General features: G+C 37.6%; 1 protein-coding gene and 1 long non-coding RNA gene across 4 annotated transcripts in view; one reads left to right on the top strand and one right to left on the bottom strand.

Annotated features, from left to right (window-relative positions):
• The window catches only part of LOC115491060 (uncharacterized), a 99,451-nt gene extending 89,674 nt beyond the window's left edge, over window positions 1-9,777 (top strand). For both annotated transcript variants that reach the window (XR_012052943.1, XR_012052944.1), the window contains exon 6: window positions 344-9,777. This is a non-coding gene — a long non-coding RNA (uncharacterized lncRNA). The remainder of the gene's footprint in view (window positions 1-343) is intronic.
• Window positions 1-23,187, bottom strand: part of LOC121468114 (uncharacterized) — a 299,333-nt gene that overhangs the window by 91,632 nt on the left and 184,514 nt on the right. The window lies entirely within an intron of this gene.

Genomic DNA, 23,187 nt, shown 5'->3' with positions numbered 1-23,187 from the left:
TTCCTTCTCACACTTTTGTGAGCTTCCAACACACTCTGCAATTAGGAAAGATCCTTTTACGTTCCAAAAGCTGCTGACAAGAATGGAAACTGATCCAATATTGGACATAGGTTTATGAACACAAGCTATCACCGGATGTGAAGCTTACACATCTGGTGTAATCTGCTTTTTAAATGCTGCTTTTTAAACAACCTGATTCTATGAGAGCATATGTCTTTTGTATTATTTAATGACCTCTGACAAAAAGTTAGACATGGGAAAATATGCTTCTTGGGAGACATGAGATGTGATTGATGAAAAGTAACATGGAAAAATCAATAATTGTCAGGAATTATTTTGACAGACGTGGGAGGAGATAGGAAGATCTCACCACTGACATTTTATTTCATCGGGGAAGTCTACACAGTCTGATTTCTTTCTTCGAGCCAAGGATGTCCTGGTGTAAGAGAGAGTGCAAAGTTTCCCTCATCTGCCTCACGATCATGGCAAGGACAGAGGCTAAGACCCTGAAGACCCTGACTGGAGTTCTGGCCTGGTTGAGGTGGATGCTTGCCAAGTGATTGTTTGCAGGTGTGCTTGCTGTGTCACCACGGTACACTGCTTGGAGGAGGCAATTAGTGGTTTGCTCTGTATGCTTACACCTGCTTCACGATCCCTGCTTATCACAACAGCCCGTGAATTTCTCCACCTCTTGGCCAGATACCATTTGCTTTAGAGAACTTTGGTGATTCCCCCATGGAAGATCCCTCATCTGCCTCATGATGGCCATCAAGGATGGAGATTGAAGCCCCAAGGACTGAGACCGAAACCCTTAAAATTCTAACACAGGGGTGCTCGCCTGACTGAAGAAGGATGTCTGCCAAGTGGTACCTGCAGATGCTTTCGCTGGACCAAGACCGGTTTCTTACGGTAACCAGTCCTGAAAATATGGGTCCTGCTCAATGCTGGGACTGGTTTGTCCTGTTAGGAATAGGACTGTCTGTTCTTGTTTTCACTGGACTTATTCTCCATTGTCCTGTACATGCTCCCTTGATGCACTATAAAAGATCCCTGAGTTAACCAAAGACTTTGAGATTCTCCCCAACATGTCAAGACGGATCTCTTGGCTGGACCATGAGGATTTCGTCTCTCTGTTGGTAGTTATTCTCCCCCACCTTTTTCTCTCTATCCTTTATCTCCTTTCGAGTCCTTGTATCGCATTTGCTGTGGGCACTCAATAAAAGGTGCATTTGTTGTGATTGATACTGAAAATCCCCTCTCTGTTGTTTTTTGCACTCTGACATCGGTAAAATGAACAATCACGACTCCTGCTTGTACTAGCAGATCATAACACCTGGTAGCTCAGTTCTTGTTTTGGTCTCAAGATTGTTGTACAACAAACAAGACTGTTCACTCCTAATAAATTTCACCTGTTTTGCTCCTAGGGTGAGCAGTCCCATTTTTCATTTACTGTCACACACTAATAAAAGTTGAATGATATTTGCAATACCTTATTTTCTTTCAGTCAAGACACAGAAGCAATGATTTAATTTTAATCTCCCAGTTTTCCACTTCAGAAAACTGTTTCCATCTTTGCTTCAATTCAAAAAGTAATCTTATTATTTTCATACAGAGCATATTTTATTATGAAGTTTTTATCTCTAAAATCTACAACATTTTATTACTCTGCTAGGGACAGGTGTTGATGATATATTTCTTTTTTTCTGTGCAGCAATCTGTTATAGGGGATGTTTTCCCTGTGTCAGGAATTACCATTGATAAAATACACAAAATTCACAAGAACTGGCACTGAAATTCTTGAATGGAAAATTTCAATCTATGTACTCTGCTTTTAACTGTTTATTTGGGTTTTTTAATCTAAATCTTGTGAATTTTATTTACTTTGTAGTAACTTCATGGCCAGATCCTGTCCAGAAAAAAATCTGTGCTGTAGAAATAGAACAATGCTAGGGTACTGTAGGAGCTCTTCAAACTTCAGACCAAGCTTCAAACCTTACCAACCACAAGTCACTACGTGCAGGCAGACACACAGGGAAACAAAAAAATTTATTGCCAACTATGCTGATAGATTGCATTCATTACTTTCCTGTGGTTAAGGGAAGTTTCTTTTTTCTTTAATAACCACAGCAATTAATTTGGAATTCAAAACACCACTGGAATACAAAATCTGACCAAGAGAAAAATCAAAGCATATTGTTTCTGTCAACTGAGACGGTTTTTCTTCCATATTATGCTTGACAGTAGTTTATATCTTTTGCTAGACTGCTGCCAAAAATCTTTTAAGACCTTTGTTGGAAGAGATCATAAGTGTTGGATAGAAAAAAGTTATCTTCCCATATGCCTTAGTATTTAATTTAGGAAAATTCAAGTTCTGACTCTATTTTTGCAATGTTTACTGTCTTGGTGAAGCAATCCTACCAGGTTCCATAATATGAGCATCCCATATCATTATTCAGGATGAATCAATTTAGGTAAAGTTTTTTTATTCATTTTTAGCTATTTGGCCTCAAACTGATAGCACTACAGGTAGCATAATTTAGCTAATTTGTTTAAATAGAAGTTGAAGAGATAGAGGAAATTAAGACTTGTTTCTTTTGCAGAACAGAAAGAGAGGCCAATATGTTGTTTCAATTAATAAAATTCTATTTAATACCTAAAAGCAGGTAAAACAATGCTAACAGGAAAAGTGGACAATGATCCCTAGAAAGAAGGAGGTTCTTTTCTACTCCACAGAAAATTACTGTTTACCCATTACAGCTAGCCCCTCTGTTACTTTACAGGATATTAATAGTTTACCACTTAGGGTTTTTTTACCACTTTAGTTTTTGTGGCTTTTCTAAATTAACATGCTTTTTTAGTACATGGCTTTAAAGAATAGATTTATTTTCTCATGAAAAAAAACATCTTTTCTATCATACTTACCTGTTTCTGTCTGTGTTACATGTTGAAGTGCAGTAAAATATGTATGTATAGACAAATTTACATAATTATTTAACACATTGCACATTGCTTTAATAAAAAAACCATCCATGCACATGCTCAAAACCCTGTCACCACTGGGCAAGAGCATTTCAGTCAAATTAATATTTGTGTAACATTAATATAAGAGAGGTTGTGTGTCTGTGCATATCAATCTAGTGCTCTAAGCAGCCCATGTTGGTATAAAATTCAGATAATTTTGTCTCTTCTACTTAAGAGTCCCTTCATTTATTCTTGAAGGATTTTGTCACTAACCCGCTTTCACCTGTGACAACCACAGGTAAATCTCAGATTAAAATTTGTTCCAATCTAAAATGGATTCTGTCTAATATAGCCTGAAGCTGCTTAGCTTATGAATTTTGTGGTGTGTTAGGATACTCTTCAGTGATAAGAAAAGAGTAGAGATTAGATACGTTCCAAGCTGTATGTATGTTCCCTCAAAAAGCTGAGAGAAGCAGTCTCTAAAGGAATGTTTCAATTTTTTTTTTCTTAAGTCTTGATAGTGGCATGTTTCCCTCTTACCAAGGTGACAGCATGTATGAGATGTAAAGAGTAGTTTGCTCAGGCAATTACCTCTTGTTGATAGCCTATTACTTCCTCTGTCAAACTTGAAAATAACTTGTTGGTATGTACGTTACTGCTGTTCTGGAGGTGCAGTAATTTAGTCTCCTGTATCCTTTATGAGCATATTTTTTTTAATCAGCAGAGTTTGGAAAGGCTCTTTTTATGCACCCCCTTGTAATATAGCAAAGGAGCGTATTTGTAGACATAGGAGAAAAAAGATTAGATATATTGCAGAAGAGCATGCCTGATGGGGGAAATCACATCCCATGCTCTTTTTCCATGCAAAGAATGAAAAGTTCATTTTCTAGAGCAGTGGCCCAAATTATTTTTCTAAATAAACATTTCATTTCAGTGAGATACAAACAGTATCATTTATACTTGAGACCAGTGTCTGAGAAAACAGTGATCACACACAATTGGTCTATGAAATTGTGCCACAGAAAATCAAGACTTGCTTTCTTTTGGGCTCATTGCTTATTTTTGTTTCTTTCTTCCTTTTCTTTTATGAGGTGTTTTTGGTGCTGTTTGCAGGGAGAGGGATTTACTTTAAAAACTTTAATATAAAGCACGCATTTTGTGGAATATCTAATGAATGGGATATTTTGCAGAAAAATCAGTTACCATAAATGAAAAAATACCTGCCAAACAAAATGCATATTGTATACTTTCACATGAAAACAGAAATTAAAGTGAAAATTACCTCTCTTGCCACTGGACAACGTTCTGAGTGTAGAAATATTTAAATTTTACTTCAATCATCAAAAGTGCAGGATTCATTTTGCTGAAGTATATGGAGCCATTTCCATGGCAAGTTACTATTTTAGTTCTGTGGCAGACACTGGCCTAAATAAGAACTAAAAGTTTACCTCATAACAGTTTACATATTTTGGGTCAATATACAATTAGAACATCATTGATTAATATATAAACATCAAAACTACTATAGTACATAGTTAAATACATTAGTTATTAAAAATATTTCCATATAAGCACATTTTCACTTCCTGCTTAAAAATTAAGAGCCTTCCTTGATGCATGTTAATAGGCCACATCAAGAATAATGTTACTTTTGTCAACATTATAGCTTTTTCGAAAGCAAATATTTGCTATTTAAAATAGCAATTATTAGTGTTATCACATACCGTATGGGGTAATCGTGGCTAAATATTGTCTTTTCTAGTAACCTCACTATGTTTGTGGACACTTAACCTTTTTGCACGAGTCACCTGAATTGTATTCTCTTTGCTTAGTACTGACATCACTTCTACTGGCATAGCTTTTCATGCTCTTAAACAAAATCAGAATTTTTTTGGAAAGCATGTGTAGAAAATACATGCTAAATTAGACTTTGCATCCATGTTCTTCTGCAGTCTGGTGAAGTTTGCTCTGCCTTTAGTGTTTTTGCTTGCAGAAGTTATGTTTATTTTCCAATGATATGTGACATTCTTCTGAGATGTATTGTGGTTGATCTGTGATTCAATAGTTATCTACTGTGCTTTGGAGATACAATGATTTGCCTTTTTCTTCCTAATACTGCTGATGCATGTCATCCATTAGTAGTTTGTCCTGATTGTGAGGGGAAAAAAATTACATCTGTGAGCACATCTATTTATATCTATTCTTGTTTATAAGAATACTAGCTACTTCCCTCTATCAAAATAACATTGATATTTGTTGATTCTGTGCAATGTCAGCTGCTTTATTTAATTAAAAGGTTCTGCATATTTTTCTAAAAATTCACATTAGTACCGAGAAACAAATAGTTTCTATGAAAAGCTGTAGCATGAATTTTTAAGATTCAAAAAACTACATACATTTTTTAAAATATTTTAACTTTTTGGTGTATGCTAAAACAGTCATATAGAAGTGAAAAAATATCAGAAGACAAGGATCCTTTGTACTTGCTACTTAAGCCTGGAAAGTAACTGAAATACACATGCAAAGTTGTTATCATTCTTTGGTACATTGTTAAGAATAAAGAAATTTAACCAACTATAAAAGCCCTTACAAAAACATTTAATGAAAATTTGATGTTTACATGAAACCAGAAGAGTTCCAAATACCAAAAAAAATATTGCATCCATGTCACAGGTGTCCAAGGGAGGAGTGAATATTAGAAGAAAAGCCCAGTTTTCATGGACATTTTTTCTGAAATATCAAAATGAAAACCAGGTAAATCCTACCAAAGGGAGCAAAGTTTCTTGCTTGAACAGGAACACTAAAATGGTAACTCACTACCTGAAAGGCACATAAATTAGTGTCAGGCTGAAACCAAAGTAGACTACATTTTGAAGAGTGGTTACCAAGAATGACTGATGTTCCCTTCACAGTAGGGCAATGTGTAATGATAAACCACAAAAATTATTTATCACATTAAAATCCATGTGAATTTGAATACAAATGCAGGAATCTTCTAGAGTAAATTCTCTTTGAGAAGGCCTTGATTCACTGTTGAGGAGGACTCGACACTACTTACCAAGGACACTAAAGTTACAACTGCAGATTTGAAAGAGATAAATATCAGAAAAATAGGACTTTCGATATGCTTTAATTTTTAAAGGTTATTTTCCAAGTCTATTATAGGCCATATATTCCCTTTTTGTGCAAAGGTAAACATAGGCACTGTGTATTTATGCAACACTTAAAAAGTTGATACATCAACCCCTTTGGACCAGAAGGCTCATGTCTCTGGAAGACTGAGAGATAGCATTTTTAATATAATATGGTGCCCTGATTAACTCATATGATCCCTCTTTGATCCTTCAGTTTCACTCAATTCAATTGGCATGGACAGCTTCCAGGGGTGAGATCTCACCTTGCACTTTTTGTCTTCCCTGACTTGCTCAAAGCATTTGAGAAAGATAGAAGCCACAGATGGGAACTTCTACTCAGAAGTGGTGGCTTACAGTGGAGATCACACAAGATGTTGGCAGCATTATGCTATGGAAGCATGACACAGTGAACAGACGAACTTCACAGTTTCTCACAGCTTTTCCAGTACCATATCTACTTGAGTGAAGCAAAACTTCCATATAATCCATTATGCAAAATCTATCATTTGTCACATTTGTCGCATGCTGAACAAAGTCCTGCTTCAATGGTGGTGAATCAGAATTCTGAATAAAAAAGGCCTTCTTCATGTCCTTCTGTGTAAGAATAGGTTTGTATCTCTCTAAATTGTTTATGAATCCTCTATCTGCTTATTCAGTGCTGTAGGCAAGAAACAGCCAGAATATGAGAATAACTAGGGCCTGAATGTTTGTGAATAATCTATCAAATATATTTGTTTGAAATTTTCTCCATTGATATGGTTATCTTGCATTCAAAAAAGGCATTTAAAAAGCAATTTTGCTTTACTAATGCATGTTAAATAAGGCAATCACCTTGCCTTCTTTCAGTTAAAAAGTGAATAGATCTCCCTTGTATCAACTACAAATACTTGTGTGTATGTGCATAATAGTCCTACGAGTAACAATGCAATGCAGGATGTGGTTAAAATTCACATAATATTTTAAACGCTATTTTTGCACCTCTGTGTGATACTTTAATAAAGTTCTGTACCCTGGAGGCTCTCAGTCACTGGGAAATAAATAAAAGCTACAAAATAAAAAGTCTCTAAATGTATGAGGGTTTTGTAAATCAGTGATGGGTTTTACACTTTCCTGCTATGTGTCAGACCAACATGAGGGTCTGCAAGGAAGTCAGCAAAACTGCAAATAGACAATAAATATGCCTCTGGCAAAGCAGTTAGGTCTGGGATGGGTGACAAACTCAATGTAATCACAATATTTGAAATGAGGACTCTTTTTCTTTTCCTTGAAAACACTTACCGCCTATACAAAAAACACTCAAATCATCTTTTATGATTTCCACCAGTCAAGTATCCATGAACCAGATTGTTTCCAAGAAAAACTTTTATTAGCTTGGCCTCCAATATGGGAGCACCTTCCTACACTGTGAATATTGCTACTGATGGCATAGATAATTGAAGCATGAGAGAAACTTCCATTCCATCTGCAAGCAGACATTTAACCTCAAAGTGTCAAGCGCACTTCATTTACATAGAGAGAACATGAATGTGTATTTCACTACACTCAAAACAGCAACTTCTAGATATCACTGAGAGAACATCAAAGCTTGTCCTCTTTGCATTTGTATTTACAGATTTTTGTCTTCTGTCAGTAGCCAACTTGTACTATACTGGCATTCAGCAAAGTCAGACCATGATCCCTTTGAATGGACTGAGCTCATAAAAATTTTCCATGAGTTCCTCAGAGAAACCTAAATGCATTTTCTGAGCTCATGAGGACACCAGAGGGATCAGCAGGTGTAATCGTCAAGTTGAAATAAAATGTTACTCTGAGATACATTTTAAAAACACCCCTTCTTTTTTGAGAGAATTCAGAAGTGTTCACAGCCATTGAGCCTCAGTAAGTCTAAAATACAGAATTGTCTCAAGATATGTTGTCACTTCAAAAATGTAAACTGGAATCACCATCCAGATCAAAATTGTTCTTTGGACTAGCAAGAACATTCCAAGATTAAAGGAGATATGAAAACATCAGACTTGGAGAAAAATTGAACTTGTAATATTCTTTTTAGTGTTTAAAGGTTAGTGATTTGGGGATAGCTGAACTTCAGACCCATCCAAAGCAAATACTTCACCCTTCTTTTTTAATTAGCATAGAGGTAAGATTTTTCATGCTTTTAAGCATTTTCATCTAGGGTGTAGTTACACTCCTCATAGTCTCCCTCAATTCCTTACGGATAGAATGGTTTAAACGGGTAATACGCTGTACATGAATAGGATTCTTAGTGCCTACTAATATTACCTGTGGCTCAGATTCTTTGAAGACTCAATTGGCTGTTTAATTATTACTCATAAAACTTCCACAGATAAGTGTTTCCCAGTGTATGAAGCTGATGCCAAACACTCACTTTAACTCATAAGTACACTGTACACTGGACTCAAAAAGGCTAAATGGAATTTTGTTTCTCTGCTACTGATGTGCTGCATGGTTGTCTTTTAGCCACTTTGGTCTTGCATGTGCCACACCAACCTAGACCAGAAAGCTACTGTAACAGCTGCAGCAATACTTTTACTAGGTACTGTTTTAGCTTCTCCAACCTATGATTATGAAACCACAAAGCGAGTAAGTCTTGTAAGATTTCTTAGTGTGTTTGATGCAATTGTGACTATAGAATAACAGGTTGTTTGCAAATACTGTATCCACGATTGCACATGAATATAAAAAAAAAAAAAAAACAACCGTGACATTTATGTATATGTAAAGATATCAACCTATTTCGGTAGCCATATACATGCAATTAGTGCCACTAAATTGGAGATTCAGCTCACTGTATATACATGAGAAATTAAAGCAAATAACCTACTACTGTGTGTAGTTCTCTTTCCCATTCGAAACAAGCCTCATGATGAAGGGAATACTTATCTAATTAATGGTGGTTTGTCCTTGTTGCCAGTTTTAGCCTACAGCATTGTCTTCAGCAGTATATCAAGACCAGAAAAACAGTGACTGATGCATTGTGACAATCCTTGTGCAAATCATATTACAGTCACCCTAACACTAATTTTGCCAAAGCAAAGATAATGATTCTAAATAATAGATAAGCAAAAACATTATAGCACATTATTAGCACGTATAGAGGGCTCCTATGGCTCGTTTATAACAATGCAAAGCTGCAGAGCTGTTATCTTTATCAGAACCACTTTCTCTTGTTTGTGATTTGTGCCAGCAGCAAACAAAACAACCTTGGCACCAGCAGCAGTTCAGGATCAATGTGGGTGTTAATGACATTGTGAGTAGATAAATACAAGGGCAGGAATCCAAATCCCACAACAGCCCTCTTGCAGTTAATGCCATCTCTGCAAATGGCATATTCTTGGAGCTAGTCCAGGAGCCGTGGTCACAAGATGAACTTTCCCTGACTTTGCAATGCATTAACATCCAGTACACCCTGGCATCTGCAACCCTGACTTATGAATCACACAGAGGCCCCTACATATATTTTCCAAATAAGTGTCAGCAAACATGTTCTGTACTAAAGAGTACAATTGTTTAACACTTTGTCAGGCAGTTACCATGGGTTGTATCAACACATGAGGATATGTATTTTGTAATTCACTTGGAATAGATTTTTCACCCATGCACCAATAAGCAGGTTGCAGGCTGAGTAGCATTTGCTTTCTAAAGGCAGTATGATATCACAAGGTCAGTTTACTGTCACTTTTTTCCCTTAATAAAAAAGAAAAAAAAAAAAAAGAAAAAAATTAAGGGGCATTTAAAATATTTTGACAAAGTGACCCACAATTTTCTATTAATGCTGTGTTTGTCTATGCCCCTCCGCATTGATATGCATGGACTATGTAGTCATTCACTGATGTCTCACTTGGGGGTGGGAAATAAGGCAAGTGGGACTTCTCCAAGGTCTTTCACAGATAGACAGCATCTAGCTATTGAATAAATATTTGGATTGTAATCAACACAGCTAAGCCCTTTTAATCTGCCATGTGCTCTATAAAAAATAATTCACAAAAGAGAAGGACCCACAAGGAGACAATTTTCATTTTTAAATTCATCATAAAATATACCTTAGTATAAAATAAAGAAATAGAAAATATTGTGAAATCAGTCTTGATCCCTGATTCAAATACCAAACTACAAGCCTTGATGTGTTAGGCAATGGCTGAGCTATTTAACTCCACCAGGTTTTACCTGCAGCAATGATGGAGTACATGTTCACAAAGAAAGCCATATTTTCACTATTTTTTCATGCATTGGAGAGAAGCAATGCTAAATTTCCAGTTCAGTAGGTGAAGATATTTTTCCGATTCTCAATTCTACCACATCTAAGAAATAGGATAGTTTTGAGAGTGTCAGGAGAGATCACCTGTAATGTGTAGGACACATGAAATGGTATCAGAATTGCTTTGTTATTTACATTAGTTCTTGCCAGGATGCCAGTGAAAAAAGCACAAAAAACCCTCACCAAACATCTGGAATGCTGCAGTAGTTATTTCACAACTATCTCTACAATACTCACCTGCACCATGTACCTTCACTGTATGTCCTCCAAAGCCACCAGTCAAGAATAACACCAGAGGTGTTATTCTTGACTTTAGTAATATCCCAGAATTGCATTGGTTTCAAAGGGTCCAGCTGAAATGGGGCTTTTGGTACATGGGAGAGCCTGCAAAACATTCCCCATATTTGTTACTGGCTCTCTGCAAGAAGAGAATCAGCAGAGGTTAACTCAGCTGGTGAATATCTGCTGAACATCAGTTGCTCAGAGGGAGGATCACACATCCCTTTCCTACCTCTGTGGTGTTTATAGCATCACATCTGCGAACCCAGCCCCTATTCCTCATTAACCATTTCAAAACAGCTTATAACTCTATACATACACTCTGCTCCAGGTACATATTCAGGGATTCACTTCTTTGCACCCGTGAAGGCTGCCTATAGTCTGTATACAGAAGACACAGCACCAGAGACCCTGTAAAGTGCCATAACTGAAAGGAAAGTTAATAGAGCAGGGAAACAGAGCAAAATTCCAAACTAAATAAGTAAAGGTATGGCTACAAATCTATTTAAACTATTTTAACTGATAGACTGACTAAAATGTCTCACACATAATATATTAAGCACTAATATATTAAGTCTCACACATAATATATTAAGCACTTTGCACTCTGAAAAGTGTCTTATAATGCAGCAGTTCAATTAGTGCACTAATAATTTGCATAGAAAGGTACTAGGAAAAGATGGAGTAAGAAAATAGCTGTTTCATTACTGTGGTTTGTCCATAACAGTACTGTTAGGGGGTACGTTGTATGCCCTAGATAAATTAAACCCAAATAGTCTTGAGCTGTAATTTTCTCTCCTTAGTGTAGTGGTGGCCATGCATCTGTACAGCACATCTCTCTTCCATTATTCCCATAGTAGTGAAGTTCATTGAAAAGCCATGACAAATTATTTATAGTGCCCACAGATAAAACTGAAAACAAATTAGTAACTATGCTATGTAAATTATAATTACAGTTGTAATTGGTTAAAATGAATGTGCAATAAAAATCTGAAAGGATGTGTAAACAGAAAGTGAGTTTCAGTTTTGAATCAATAGCTGATGATGCATTCATAATTCTCTTTCTCTTTTTTCTTCTAATTATACATAGCAAAAAATCATCTAATATTTATAAAATATAAATAATGCAATTTTTTTTAAGTTGGAATCTTTTTTATGATTGGGTTAAGAGAAAATATCTCGCTAATATTTGTTTGCAATTTTAATGTTTGCTAACTGCAATTCTTTACTCAAAATAAAAGTTTAAGGCTTGACATTCTTCCTTGTCACAGGCAAATATAACTGGAAAACAAGAAAAAAAGTCACATTTTTATTCATGGGCTCTGGCTACTCATGCAACAGTAATTCACCACAAAAATAGCCCTAACTTCTTTCCCCTCATCCGAAGATCCACCCAATCTTTCTAAGAGCAATCAAATTTGGAAAGTAACCACTTCCCAATGGCTCCATTTCACAGCATAACTAATTAATGGGGACAGCCATAAGTCTTGGAGTAGAAACATGCCGTGTCACCAGCAACTGGACAATTACCACTTTTCTACTAGGCTTGACCCATCAAGACTTTTAGAGGCTTTTGAGGGCTCTGGGCCTCCTCAGCAAAGTCACATGGCCCAGTGAACCTGCCTGGGCACACCAATGCCCAACAGCAATCTACCACAAGATTAAGCATTATTTTTCAGTTTCTAGTCCCACTATTTCACGGCACCTATTGTTCATGTTCTGGAAACACCACATCAGAGGTTAAAACTAGAGTGTACTGGAGGAAGTAACCGTGCTCACAAAAAAGACCACCTAACTGTGGGATTCCTTAAAATCAGAGCATTTTGGGCACGTTGCAAAAGGCAGGCCTCAGACACAGCACGATGGTGATTAGAGCTAAGCAGTAGCTATAAGATTTGTCAGCAGAAAGATTATACAAGAAGTAGAAAGAAAGGATAAATAAAAAAATTGTCTGTGTATTAACACTTGGGTAGAATAACTCCCCTAAGTTGCAGGAAAGTATATCTGGTGAGATATTAGGAAGTTCTAAGCTTAATAATAGAGCTCTGTGCATTGTATCTTAAGGTTTACAAGCAAGCATTGTATTTGAAATAAGCAAGCATTGTTTTAACCAAAGTTACGTGTGCTTATAGTGATTGGATAGAACTACTGTCAATATGCTTTTGTTTTGTGTGATTGGTCAAAAAGCTTTTAAAGTAATTTATAACATTAAGTTCTTGGTCTGCTGCCTGGGATGTGAGCTGCTGGCATCTTCCCATTCTCATAACCATGTAATGAGACCGATGCTAAGAAATAAACAGCTCGAGATGCATTCCACAGTAGTCCCCCTGTGTACAAGTTAGTGACTTGTACATAGACCCCGGACGGCGATAAATGGTGCTCCTCTGTGAGGACGACAGTTAGACTAGTGGAATAAAAAATAAGATTGGACTACTTTGTTGCCGGAGGCCCAGGTTGTTAATAGGAGGAATGTTCATTCCCTTCGTCATCAGTATCTGATATCTTTGTAAGCGTTAAGTAGCAATTTTAGGGGCTCCTGGGCAACGAGATGGGAAGTCATCTATCTAAAACAGAATGGGACGTCTTTTACCAGCTTGAGATAATTTTACAGGATAAAAGACATTCAGATATCTCAAAACATGAACTAAAAGACTTATTAATCTGAGTAAAGGTGAATACTCAACATATAGACTTGAAGTCTGCTTTTACCTTTGATTTTTAGGACCAGATAAACTGGAAAATTCACAATCTAGTCTCTCTCAAAAAAGAAGAGACTTTGGTCAAAACTAATGCCTATCTCCAGAGCTTTAATGGAGAGTTTCAAACTGAATGATCATGGCAGAGACTTTCTTGAGTACCAAATCAGGACACCTGGTTCTGAAACTTTAATTCTGAGTGGTGCTGCATTTTGTCCTCCTCTGGGGGGGTGTCAGGTTTTTTTTTCGGGATTCCTTTCATTCTCCTGGTGTGTCTGGGGTTTCCCCAGGCAGTGTGAACAACACCCTGAACCCCGGGAAGGGGGAATCCGATCAGCTTCCAGCTTCAGTCGTGTCCTCTGTTTCTTCCGGAATTCCCTGCATCACTGATGCTGCACTGGGCGTCCTCCCATCCCTCCACGAAATCATCCAGCCCGGGGCTCCTGGGAAAGCGTTCGCGATTTTTGTTGTGTTCTGAGAATCTGGGGGGTCCGTGATCATGTTCTGGGGAGGCTGGGATTCTAATGGGTCCAGGAGATGAGAGTTTGGGGAAGCTTTGCAAAACAGTGGCTGCTGTTTCTGTTCCCTGCTTCTCTTCCGAACAAGCTGCGGCCGGGCCTTGTTTGGAAGTGTTGCAGGCAGGGTTTGCCACGGGGGGCTCTGGATCCGCTCTGCCTGCCAGGGGGCTGTGGGAGTCACCCCTGCCACAAGTTTCCCCTTCCCAAGAGGTTACCCCCTCAGATCAGGCTCAGATGGACAGATTGCTTTGCAGTTGGGAGACCTCTTTTTGTGTTAATTCTTCCCCCAAGCCCCTTCCAGGGTTTTCACCACTTGTAACCCCTCAGCCTCCAGTTGTAGCTGGAGGGGGGCTTTGGATTTGGCCCTGCCTGTGGGGGAGCGGGCAGGAGGGTGGACAGAGGTGACAGGTGGCAGCCAGGGGCTGGGCAGGGCAGGGATGGCTCTGCCCAGAGAGACGGATGGGGTGGAGGCGGGAGAGCTCAGGAAAGCTTCTGTGGAGATACAGACAAATTGTTTGGAAGCCTTGAAGCCTGTCTCATTCGCTGTTGGGGGGAAAAAAGTATGTCAAGATTGCAGTTTGGAACTGAGAGTTTTCCAGCTGTATCCTCACGGGCGGGGATACGGCTTGGAACCTGTAACAGTTCATTGGAAAGTGTCACAAATACCAATTCAGGATCTGCAGCTCGAGAGCAGCCCAATTTGTATGAATCTAAAAGGATCCAGTTTAGTGATTTGAGATGTGATTTAGCAGGCTCTGGCTTTCTTTCTGTGACTGATACAACACATTCCGTGGCCGCTGCCTCCAACAGGGGTGGCGATGTCGGGAATGTGGAGCTCTCCTCCTCCACCCTTTCTAGCAGGGCTCCCGTGGAAGCCTGTTGCTATGGCGAAGCTACTGCCAAGAACTTGGAGCTTCTTGGCAGGGTTCCTGGGACAGCTGATTGTTCTAACTACACTACCTGTTCTTCTGGGTCAGACGCAGGAGTGATGAGAGGGAAAAACAAAATACGGTCTAAGTCAGAGGTAAACCTTCCACTGCAATTACCTAATTGGTCTAATATTAGTCAAAATTTAGAAAAAAATTTGGATTCAAATAAACAACTCCTTGCCTTACCTGTAAGGTATGGTTGTAATGATGTAAACCCACAATATGAAACTCTTTCTCACCATGATATAAGGCTTTGAAAGAAAGTGGGTTCTCTTCTCCTTATTTTAATAATGTGTTGAAAAGTATATTTAATTCTTTTGACTTAGTCCCTGCTGATTGTCGAAATGTGGCTTCCCTGATCTTAACCAACTCACAATATCTTTTATGGGAATTACAGTGGAAAAAACTTCTTAATAAATCGGTTGAAAACTATGAAAACACTCCTTATGAGAATACAGATATTGCCTAACTAGCAGGTGATCAACCTTTCCATAGACCAGAAAATCAAGCAGTGGAATTGCCTCAGCCCGTGCTTACAGATATTAAAGATGCTGCTAGAAAAGCTTTGTTTTCAGTTGAGCCAGCTGGTGCCCATGTAAATGCTTATACTACTATCAGACAAAGTGAATTGGAATCTTTTGGCTCTTTCTTAGATAGATTAACCCAAGCTGTTGAAAAACAATGTCCAGACGAACAAGTTCAATCCTGTATTATCCAAAACCTTGATTTTGTCAATGCTAACGAAGAATGTAGAAAAATTATTTTAACTTTACCTGATCAGCCTCCAGCTGTAAGACAGATGCTAACAGCTTGCAGTGAGCTCACTTCTCCACAACATCTTGCTAATGTGCAAGTTAATGCTTTTGGAAAGCAAATTACAGAATCTCAAGAAAAGTTAGGAAAAATATTGGGAGATAATTTGGCTAAAGCTTTGGGAGAAAATTTGGGACAACAAATGGAAAAGTTCGGAAAAGCCCTAGAAACACAAACAAAAATTTTTGAAAAATCTGTTGGTACTGTACATTTGGACGCTGATAAAAAGACTTGTTGCTTTGCTTGTGGTACCTGCTAGTGTTGTTGCTAAAACCCAAAATGCTTGACTTGAAATTTCTATAACCAAAATTCAAGAAGATTCACCCTGGAAGTATCTGGGATGGAAGATGACTGAAAAAACAATTACACCTCTAAGGATACAGCTCCAGACCAGTGTCAACAATCTCCAAGATTTACAACAACTTCTAGGAGAAATCAATTGGGTTAGACCTGTTTTGGGAATTCCCAACGATGAACTAGGTCTGCTTCTTGATTTACTGAGAGGAAGTTGTGACATCAACTCTTCTAGAGCTCTAACACCTGAAGGCTCGTGCAGCTCTTGACAAAGTCATGGAAGCTCTCCAAAGATGACAAGCTCGTTGCTGTGTTTTGGAAAAGCCTTTTTTTTTTGTCATTTTGGGAGAAAAAATGCAACTTTGTGGTCTCATTTTCCAATGGGATCCTTCTGAGAGAGATCCTTTGTTGATAGTAGAATGGGTTTTTCTTCCCTACAGGTCTCCTAAGACTATTTTTACAGTTTTAGAGATGATAGCATAAATTGTAATTAAGGCCAGAACAAGATTGTTAACTTCAGCAGGTCAAGAATTTGCAGTTACCATTGAAAAAAGATTATCTTGATTGGGCAATGCAAAATTCTGATGATTGGCAATATGCATTATTAAATTTTGCAGGTATTTGTTCTGTTCATTACCCAGCTCACAAATTATAGCAAGCAAAACTGAGTTTTAGAGAAAAACTTATGTTAGTGAAGAAACTTTAAATGCAATAACTCTCTTCACTGATGGATCTGGCAAAAGTCACAAATCAGTAATAACTTGGTTAAACCAAACAACTTAAGCTTGGGAATCAGATATCCAAATAGTAGAAGGATCTCCTCAGATTCTTGAGCTTGGTTCTTTGGTTCAGGTTTTTCAGCTCTTTACACAACCTTTTAATTTAACTACAGATTCTGCTTATGCTGTTAATGTGGTTAGAAGAATAGAAGGATCCGTTTTAAAGGATGTTAGTAATGATACCTTATATCATTGGTTTTCATGTCTTTATACAATTTTGCAATACAGAACTAATCCATATTTTGTTTCTCACATTAGGGCTCATTCTTCGCTTTCTGGATTTCTAGTGGAAGAAAACGCAAGAGCTGACAAATTGACAATGGTTATTCCAAACACTCTACCAAACATTTTTGAACAAGCAAAACTGAGTCATGCCTTTTTTGACCAAAACATGCAAGCACTTTTGTGAATGTTTCAAATTCCCAAAAGTCAAGCTAAGGCTATCATTAGTGCTTATCCTGACTGTCAGCTTGTGCAGCATCCTCTTTCTACAGGAGCAGTCAACCTCCGAGTCTTGCAAAGCCTGTAGTTATGGCAAATGGATATGACTAAATATCCTTCTTTTGGAAAATTTAAAAATATTCATGTTTCAGTGGACATATTCTCTGGTGCAGTTTTTGCTTCACAGGTGAAACAGGTAATCATGCCTGTCACCATTTTTTGCAAGGTTTTGCTTTGTTGGGTGTAACTCAAGAAGTAAAAACCAACAATGGTCCCGCAAATATATCTCAAAAATTAGCCACATTTTTAAAAGATTGGGGTGTTCGCCACATCTTTGGTATTCCTCATTCTCCTACAGGTCAAGCGAATGTTGAGAGGGCACATCAGACATTAAAACACATTCTTGATCAACAGAAGGGGGGAATAGAGGCCACACCACAGATAAGGTTGAACAAAGCTTTATAAGTTTTTAATTTCTTAAACAGATCTGTTTCAGAACCCGATCCCCCTATTTTTAGACATTTTTCAAATAACACACAGGTGAAATTGAAAGAAAATCCCCTTGTTTTAATTAGAAATCCTAAGGCAGGAAAAACTGAAGGTCCTTTTCAGTTAATCACTTGGGGCAAAGAGTATGCTTCTGTCTCTACAGGTGCAGGAATTAAGTGGGTCCCTGCGAAAAACATCAAACCATATCACTCCCAAGAATGTGTTGATGAGTCCAGGACTGTAGAAGCAAATATGCAGATGTGAGCTGAACAGAGAGATCACGGGTCACGCCTGGCATTCCTTGTTCATCGCTGGAACCTACAGTCTTCTGATTTTATGCTATTTATAGGTGTGTTTTTTGTTTTGTAGAGTTCTTTTTGGCAAAAACGGGGCCAAAAAGTTATGTTACGTTATAGATCCCCTCTATTGGATTTTCAAAGGTGAAATTTTATTTTAAGGTCAAAATCAACATTTCTAAATTGGTATATATGGGTGGAATTTTTGCCAAAAATTAGCTCACGAAAAGGAATGGAGCTTTGCACCTTGGCTAAAGAATCTGTAAAAAAGGTTTATATGTGTTAGGTGTTTTAGTAGCAATACTAGCAGTAATACTGTGCATACTTTGGTGTGTGTGACAAATGATGGACAAAGCTATCAAAAAAGTTTTTATCATACAAGAGAGAGAGATAGGAAATGGATTCACAGAGGGCTCTCGAAATCTTACAGAGATAGTGGATGAAGGTAGAGAGATGGAGGAAGGCTTTGAATTAAGACCTTGGAACCAGCAAGACTTTTTTGAACAATGACTTGTAATTGCTATCACACATGACTTATGCACTTTGAATTGACTGGACCTTCATAGCATTAAAATTGCTGTGTTGTAATATAGCCATGCTTAATGTGAGCAAAAATGATGCTTTAAGCAAGTAATAAGCAGATGTATTATACGAAAGCTATGAAATGCAATGTCGTTAATAAACGACAAGGTTATGACAGCTTCTTTTTAGTTGAACCGAGAGGGGGAATTGTGGGATTCCTTAAAATCAGAGCATTTTGGGCACGTTGCAAAAGGCAGGCCTCAGACACAGCACGATGGTGATTAGAGCTAAGCAGTAGCTATAAGATTTGTCAGCAGAAAGATTATACAAGAAGTAGAAAGAAAGGATAAATAAAAAAATTGTCTGTGTATTAACACTTGGGTAGAATAACTCCCCTAAGTTTCAGGAAAGTATATCTGGTGAGATATTAGGAAGTTCTAAGCTTAATAATGGAGCTCTGTGCGTTGTATCTTAAGGTTTACAAGCAAGCATTGTATTTGAAATAAGCAAGCATTGTTTTAACCAAAGGTACTTGTGCTTACAGTGGTTGGATAGAAGTACTGTCAATATGCTTTTGTTTTGTGTGATTGGTCAAAAAGCTTTTAAAATAAGTTGTAACATTAAGTTCTTGGTCTGCTGCCTGGGATGTGAGCTGCTGGCATCTTTCCACTCTCATAACCATGTAATGAGACCGATGCTAAGAAATAAACATCTCAAGACGCGTTCCACAGCAGTCCTGTCCTGTTCGTGATTTGTACATAGCCCCTGGCCAGCGATATCTAACTATGTTCCTATAGAATTACAAACTTAGCACATGTCAAGAAAGAATAAGGAAATTAACAAAGGGAGATGAGGCAACTGCCAGTTATCTTGGAGGGAAAAAAGTAATATTCTTAGCACTGTAAACATGGTCTCAGCCTAATGGCATGTGCAATAATATCATTTCTATAACTGCTTTTTGGCAACTTGTTACAAAGTTTTCCATGTGAATAATTTGTGTGTGTGAATGTGCAGTCAACTAAACCCTGAGTGTGTGATTGCAAAATTGTCTGTATGGTAATGTATAAAAAATTAATCATTTAAATATCTTTTGTGGAAAATATCATGATTGTTATTGAGCACTAGGAAGCTATTTGTATGACCATGTTTTAAATTGGTATGTCATTGATGTCAATTTAATGCTCTTTGCCACTGTCTATGAAGTACAGGAGTTTCATAGGGTTCCAGAAGTGGAAAGATTTATATAATAACCATTAAAGAAATATACGAATGTCAGTTTAGAGACTGAAATTCAAACATTTGTCTTTTGGTGGTTTTTCCCCTAAAATGAACTTTTATTAACTCAGCTAGTGATATTATTATCAGCTACTGATATGAGAATTTTGTTCAACCTTTGAATACCTTTCATTTTACCACTTTTAGTGCATTTTAATATTTAACATTTATCTTATTATAGGCAGAGAGCATGAGATGCATGCTTAGTTTCCACACAGTTTTAAAGTTCATTGCACAGTCACAATTCTGAGGGGAGATTTCGCACATTTATGAAAAACAAGGCATTTTTGCAGTAAAGCTAGAAAGTGTGAAAAAATTCTTGTTTTATCTGCCTTTCTTATCATGTTTATGAGTTATTTTGCCTGGAAGTAAATTGACAAGTTGTCAATGAACAATAGACACTGCTTCAGCTAGGCTTTTCACAGGTTTGGATGCCTTTGGGCAAAAGGGCTAAATCTGTAGTTTGCAATCTAGCATATGGAGTACTGAAAAAAGTGTCAATAGGGTGAGAGACATTTAGTGAGAAATTCATATGGCTGCTGATCTCTAACCAATTCGTTTGGTCTGGGGTTTATGAATTCATGGATAAGTGCTCTAGCCTTGCAGTTAGATTTCAATTTACATGTAATGACCCAATTCCATTTATTCCTGCTGTACTGCTGATCCCCCAAAATAAATACTTTTATTTTCACCACAAGCAATGACACCTGCATCTCGAATAATAAGGCTTTCTTTAGAACAGTCTAATACAGAGTTTCTCCATATTCCACCTTTTTGTTACAACACTATATTGCACTATAACCACCTAATTAACACAAATCTTGATATCTTTATCCCTACCCTCATTGTAAGCATACCCTCTTGAGGTATTGAGCATGTTGTACACTTTACAATAAGATTATTTTGAATTCACGTACTGTAGTAGGGGAAACATCACTGTCATTTCCTTTATGTGATGTTGTATTTCTCAAAGGACCTTAATGCACAGGGGTGAAAAAATGTACTGTCAAAAGATTATCCAGTTTCCACATACTCTATAAAAAAATTTGTGTGTGGTAAAACAATGAGGGGAGAGCTCAGAATTTCTCTCTTTTTGGGGTAAAGTCTATAATGTCTGCCTCCTCTTTATCTTTCTGACTACTGAAGCTATTAAACTGCTATTAAACCCATTAAATGCACAGTTTACCTGACCAGAGATAAATTCGTATTATTTTAGACATTTGTTACCCACACACTCACCAACATATTTTTTAAATAAGCTGTAAGAAATGCTGAGCTGTTTTGCTAGAAAGTATTTAACCATTTATGTAGTTTAGGAGCATTATAGTTGGCAATTAGCATAAGAAATAATACTATGAGCAGTGACAGTGATGATGAATGACAAAAGGACACTAAATTAGACTGGTTATCACACTTAATTAAGGGACAACTGTGCTACTTGCTTGATGTCAGTATCGTACATGTGACAAAAAAGGACAAGCAGCCTATTTTTGTTATTATCATGGCCAAAGGAAGTACAACTCAAGCAAGGAAGAATATAAATTATAAATACATCACATCATGTAATGCACTAGTCAACCTGAGGAAAATAATGAATGCATTATATTTTAATGACTTACAAACTCTTCAATTATTAATGATCATAAAGACTATTCTGGCTGCTCTATTGAAATATTATTTAGATTTTAATTATCTGTGTGCAGCAATGAAGCATGTTTTCCAAGATCCACAATTTGCATGCCCATTTTGACTTATAGAGAAACAGAGAGATTACAATCAATTCTATTCTTAAATGACTTATTTAAATTCAAGAAAGTTAAAAAAAAAAATCACAAGAAAAATTCCAGAAAAGCTTTTGCTGGATGTTGTCTATCTTGTGCCAGCTACAAAAACAATGTATTTCCAAAGCTGTAATAGTTGCAGAATACCAGGCTGCCTTTCAAGCAGTCTGTCTCTTCACTCTGCCTTTTCACTTTCATGAAAATTTCACTGATCATAAAATGAAGCACCATATTTCTTCCAAAAAATGTTGAATTGCTCTCAGTAAAAGGGAAGAGAGGAAACATGAAACCTCATTTTCAAAATTTGGCTAGATTTAAGGTAGAGGGCCATCCTTAAAGTAGACAAATGCGTGCCGTAGTTGCTGGGAATGCCCTCATTGTATCTGTAGATTAAAAGCCTATTTTCCGCTTCAAATTTTTCTTGCTGTGCTGTGGCAGTGCTGAATACTCCTGCAAAAAAAAAATGTAAAGAAAGTTCCTGACTTTAAGGGAGGAAAGCACCAAATTTGTGAAAAGTCTGAGATGGTCAGTGTAACTACTTTCCATGCTACCAAAGATCTGAGCCATGACTAGTCCTGGTTGCTCGTGAAGGGCTGTGAGAGAGTGAGCAAATCTTGGACCCTGACAAGTACCAGCTAAAGGAGGAGAACCCCACTGAGGGTCTGACATGCCATATCTCAAGAGCCAGAGGACCACAAGGGTTTTCCTGCCCCATCAGCACAATTACCTCATGGGAAGACAACTTCTTCCAAACCTGTGAGAGTGTTGCTCCCCCAAGCAGCAATAAATTGAAGCTAGGTGTCTAAGCAGCTGCTAGAAAGCTAACATATCAGATTCCTCCAGCTTGCTTTCCTTTCAAGAGCTCTAACTCTCCCATGTATTTAGGATGCAACTTTGCAGTTTCGTGCAATTATGCAAAGTGAGCATGTTTATGATTTTGCAGCAACCTACTAGCTGCAGAAATTTAGAAAATGCTTCTTCTTATGTGTTATCTATTAAGGGAAAGATTTATCTTATATATATATTAATATATATATATATATTAATAACCATTCAACTTTAATTCATTCCTGCCTGGGACTTCATACCTTGGTTTGCTGTAGAAGCTCGGTAGTAGTGACCTGATTGTCAAACACAAACTGGGTAGGTAGAAGGTTTTGTGTAAAGTACTCTATTGGCCAGGCTTATGCAGCCATGACTGAAGGAAAGTCCAGGGGTAAGACTGAGCCATACATGATGATCCCTGAGTTCAGCACTAAGCCTCAACAGGACCTGGAAGTCCTCAGCAGCTAACCAGGCAATGAGAGAGCAGTTCCAGAAGCAACCCAGGGTGATTTAACAGCTCCAAGGAGCACAAGCAACTTGGAGTACCATGAACCCATAACACCTCCTTTAATAAGAGGAAGAGAAGGCTAGTTGTAGCAGGAAATTCCCACTTGAGAATGGAGGGCCTGCTCTGCAGACTGGACCCAACCCACAGAGATGCCTGCTGTCTCCAAGGGGGACATTACTGGAAAATTCTCTAGGCTAGTAAGGTCCTCTGATTACTATCTGCTATTTATTGTTCAAACCAGTATCAACAAAATAACAAATAGAAGTTGAAAGGCAATCACAATAGATATCAGGGCTCTGAGATAATTGGTAGAGGGATCAGGAGCATAGGTGGTGATTTCCTCAATTATTTCAGTAACTACAAATAATAGC

The sequence above is a fragment of the Taeniopygia guttata genome, chromosome Z (genome assembly GCF_048771995.1).
Source record: "Taeniopygia guttata chromosome Z, bTaeGut7.mat, whole genome shotgun sequence".
In the NCBI taxonomy this organism is placed as follows: Eukaryota; Metazoa; Chordata; class Aves; order Passeriformes; family Estrildidae; genus Taeniopygia; species Taeniopygia guttata.
This window is presented reverse-complemented; position numbering and strand designations above follow the sequence as displayed.